Source organism: Trichechus manatus, unplaced genomic scaffold (assembly GCF_000243295.1).
Source record: "Trichechus manatus latirostris isolate Lorelei unplaced genomic scaffold, TriManLat1.0 scaffold00008, whole genome shotgun sequence".
Taxonomy (NCBI): domain Eukaryota; kingdom Metazoa; phylum Chordata; class Mammalia; order Sirenia; family Trichechidae; genus Trichechus; species Trichechus manatus.
The window spans coordinates 33,012,517-33,017,038 of NW_004443944.1; positions in this window are offsets into that span (position 1 = coordinate 33,012,517).

Below are 4,522 nucleotides of genomic sequence, written 5' to 3' on the forward strand. Positions count from 1 at the left end.
AAGACACTAATCTTGTAGATCTCATTGATATAACTGCCGCTAATCCATCTTATTACATCATAGTGATAGAATTTACAACATGTAGGGAAATCACATCAGATGATAAAATGGTAGACATCATACAATACTGGGAATCATGACCTAGCCATGTTGACAGATATTTTTGGGGAACACAAATCAATGACACCCATCTTGATTCATGTTTATTCAACTAACAGGTACTGATCACTTGCAATGTGCCAGGCACTGTGTTAGGTGCTGAGGATGTGGTGTGAGCAAGACAAACACCATTTCCTCACGGAGCTCACCCACAGTGAGAACCAAATGATGCACAGGTCAACAAATGAATAAACAGTCATTTCAGGTAGTAATAAGTGCTATGAAGGAAAAAGATAAGTAGAAATAGAGTAAAAGGGAGGAGAACTTTAGCTTGAGTGGTTCAGAAGATCCCTCTGAGAAGGGAACAGCAAGTACAAAGATCTTGAAATGGGAAAGAACTTGGTAAGTTTGAGGAAGGAGGCCAGGGTGGCTGAAGCATGTGAGTGAGGGGGAGAAGTGTAAAAATGGTGTGGTGGGAGTGTCTGACCTCCTCTAACTTCACAAAGGGGAAGAATCATTATCAGCATCAACAGCCCAAGGCTGATTGCTATGAGATCAGACATGCCTCCACCCTCCAACTTTTTAAGGCACTCTCTCCTTCTCTAATGGGTTTGATAATTTGTTGCAATGGCCATACAGAACTCACAGACCATAGTTATGTGGTTTCTTAGGGAAGTAATAGGTGACAATTCAGGATCAGGAATGCTAAGGATACAATTCTTCAATCAGGACAGTTTCTTCTCAGGCATGCCTCAGGCAGGTCTCTCTCTGTCCTCAGCTCCTTGGCCCAGCTTCTGCCCTGCTCAGTTAAGTGTTACAAAGCTCTTTAGCTCCACCAATAAGTGCCCAGAGGCACCCCACTCCACCAGAAAGCCTCCTGCTCAAAGGCGCTCAGCTTTCTCCTTCTGTGGGCTGGGAAGTCCACCGTGTAGTGTCCTGGTTCTGCTGCTGCCATTTTTCTGCTGCTGCTTCTCGCTGTTTTGCCATCTCTGGTATTACAGCTCTCTCTCTGTCTTCTGGGTTTAGGAGGGTCTCAGTGCAGGTGTCCTCCCAGGTCCAAAGGACACGCTCTGCTCCCATCTCTTAGTGGTAGTCAGATCCCCCTCTGCTCTGGGACTGGCTGTCTTTTAAGCCTTGCGGGATGGCAAAACTGACCAATCCCCTTGTTAGGGTTTCATACACCTTATTTGCATGGTTCCACCCCCCCCCCAGGGTGCCATGCACCTTATTTACATTATTAGCAAGCTATCCAATCCCCCTTGGTGGGCCCACAAGCACCTCATTTGCATAATCCTATCCAGTGATTTGGCGAGAGTTACAAAGACTATGGCTAGAACGGCCATATTAAGCCATTCACTGCACCGCAAAAAAGGATAGGAGATATGGTGGGAGAGGTGGGCAGAACATTCAGGAGTCTGAGTTTTCATCTGAGTGTAGTGGGGGTGTTTCCCAAGGTTTAGCCCTTATGACTTTCCTATGGTCTCAACCTCTCCTAGAGCATGTGTTCTCCACTCTTCCACTCAGTTCCAGCCTCCATTCATGACCTCATTCCCAGGGCTCACTCAGATGCAAATGTACAGTTTTTCACACTCACGTAGGACACGGGGACCCAATCCCTGCAATCTCCCAGGCCAGCCTGGCATAGGTCTCTGGTCCCAAGAAGCTCCCAGTCCTCAATGTCCATCCAGTTATGGAGGCTCCAAAGATCACCTCAATTATCCTTAACTCTTACTCTCCCTAACAGCCCCCACTACACACACACATCACAACTCTCAGGCTAGTCTTCCTTCAAACAACAACAACAAACAACAAGAACAACAACAAAGATGTTGAGAGCACTTGCTCTGTGCCAGGCCCTGTGCCACTGAATGTTCATCTCATTTTATTCTCACATCAACCTGACAAGGTAGGAACCAAAAGGATCTAATTGTACAGATGAAGAAACTGAGGTTCAGAGAGATTATAGGACATGCCCAAGGTCACATGCCAGTGGTGGAGCTTACATTCCAACTTGGGCCATTAGAGTCTGAATCACCGCACTAAGAACCTAAGTGTATCAGCTGTCTATTGCTACATAAAAAATAACCCAAAACATAGTGGCTTAAAACAACAATCATTTATTTGTTTGTGTTTTTGTGGATTGGCACCTTAGACATGTCTCAGCTGAAACAGTTCTTTTCTGCTCAACATGGTGTTGCCTGGGCTCACTCCCGTGTTGGCAGTTAGTTAGAAAGTCATTTGAGGTTCGCTAGTCCTATATGGCTTCATTCACGTGCCTGGCAGTTGGCTGGGAATGTCAGCTTGAGTGCCTCCATTCTTCTCCGTGTGGCTTCTTCAGTAAGCTAGCCCCTCACATGATGACTTCCAAAAGGAAGAGAATGAAAGCAGCAAGATCTCTTGGGGCCTAGTGCGCTATGATGGATTGCTTTTATATGGCCTTTCTTGCCATGGTCTTGTAACTCCCACCAAATGATTGGGTGGGACTATGCAAATAAAGTGTTTGTGGCCCACCAAGGGGATTGAACTGCTTGCTAATAACACAAATAAGGTGCATGGAACCCTTGTGGGGGTGGGACCAGGCAAATAAGATGTATGGAACCATAATGAGGTGATTGGTCAGTTTTGCCATGCCAGTAGACTTAAAATGAGCCATCCCAGGGGCAGAAAAGGGGAGACTTCAGTACCACCAAGAAGAAGAGATGGAAGCAGAGCAAGTCCTTTGGACTTGGGGCCCCTGTGCCGACAACCTCCTAGACCCAGGAAACAGAGAAAGAGCTGTAACACTGAAGATGGCATGAGACATTGAGAAGCAGCAGCAGAGAAATGGTGGCAGTAGAACTAGGAGACCAGTGCAAGATGGCATGGTGGGCTTCATGGCCCATGGAGCAAGGCAGTTACAGTAGGCTTGCTGACCCATGGAGCGAGAGAGTTGAGTGCCTTCAGACAGAAGGCTTTCTGGTGGAGTAAGGAACTTTTGAAAACTTACCAGCAGAGCTAAAGAGCTTTGTAACGCTTGCCTGAGCGGGCAGAGGCTGCTCGAGGGCCCTAGGGCCTGAGGGAGAGGCCTGCCTGTGGACACAGGTGAAGAGCTGTCCTGACTAAAGAACTGTATCCTCAATTGTAACCTGTTACTTCCCTAACACCATAATCATGAGTATGGTCTGTGAGTTTTGTGTGACCATTGCAATGAATTATTGAACCCAGAAGAGAAGTAGAGCCATGGGAGGGACGGCTGGTGTAAAAAGGTTGAAGAGAGTTATGTCTGACCTCCACCTCATAGGAATCAGCCTTGGGCTGTTGATCTTGATTCTCCTTCCCCCTTGTGAAGTTAGAGGAGGTCAGATGCCCCTGCCACATCACTTTTACACCTAGCCACAGAAGAGTACAGTGTCATTTTCACTGTATTCTGTTGACCAAAGCTAGTGCCATGACCAGCTGAGATTCAAGGAGAAGAAAAATAGACTCCATCTCTTGATGGGAAAAACAGCAACATCACATTGCAAAGAGGCATGTGTACAGGATGGGCAGAATTGTTTTGGCCATCTTTGCAAACAGTATACCACACTAAGTAACCATTTGTGTGGAACTGGTTAAATAAATTATGGTACAGCTATACATGGAACGTTGGTCGTTGAGTGGTGCAAATGGTTTGCTCTCAGCTACTAACTGAGAAAGATTGATGGTGTGAATCCACCCAGCAGCACCATGGAAGAAAGGCCTGACGATCTGTTTCTGAAAGGTCACAACCATGAAAACCCTATGGAGCACATGGGATCGCCATGAGTCAGAATCAACTCAATACAGCTGGTTTGGTCTTTTTTAGGAATACATGTAGCTGTTAACAACAATGAGAGCTAGTATTTTTTGAGCACTTTATATGTGTCAGACACTGTATGAGGTGACTTACATATATTAGGATTAAAGACTACAGCCTTCAGTATGGATTACACCTCAACATAAAACAAAATCGTCACCACTGGACCAATAAGCAATATCATGATAAATGGAGAAAATATTGTAGTTGTCAAGGATTCCATTTTACTTGGATCCACAATCAACATCCATGGAAGAAGCAGTCAAGAAATCAAACAACACATTGCACTGGGCAAATCTGTTGCAAAAGATGTCTTTAAAGTGTTAAAAAGCAAAGATGTCACTTTGAGGACTAAGGTGCACCTGACCCAAGCCATGGTATTTTCTTTTCTTTTTTTTTTTTAACAGCTCTATCTTAAGTGTTTTTTTGTTTTATTTTTTTCCCATACAAAAATTTATACATACATTGTTATGTGACTCTAATTGCTCTCCCCATACTGTGACAGCACACTCCTCTTTTCCACCCCTGATTCCCCATGTCCATTCAACCAGCTCCTAACCCTCTCTGCCTTCCCATCTCACCTCTAGACAGAAGCTGCCTGTTTAGTCT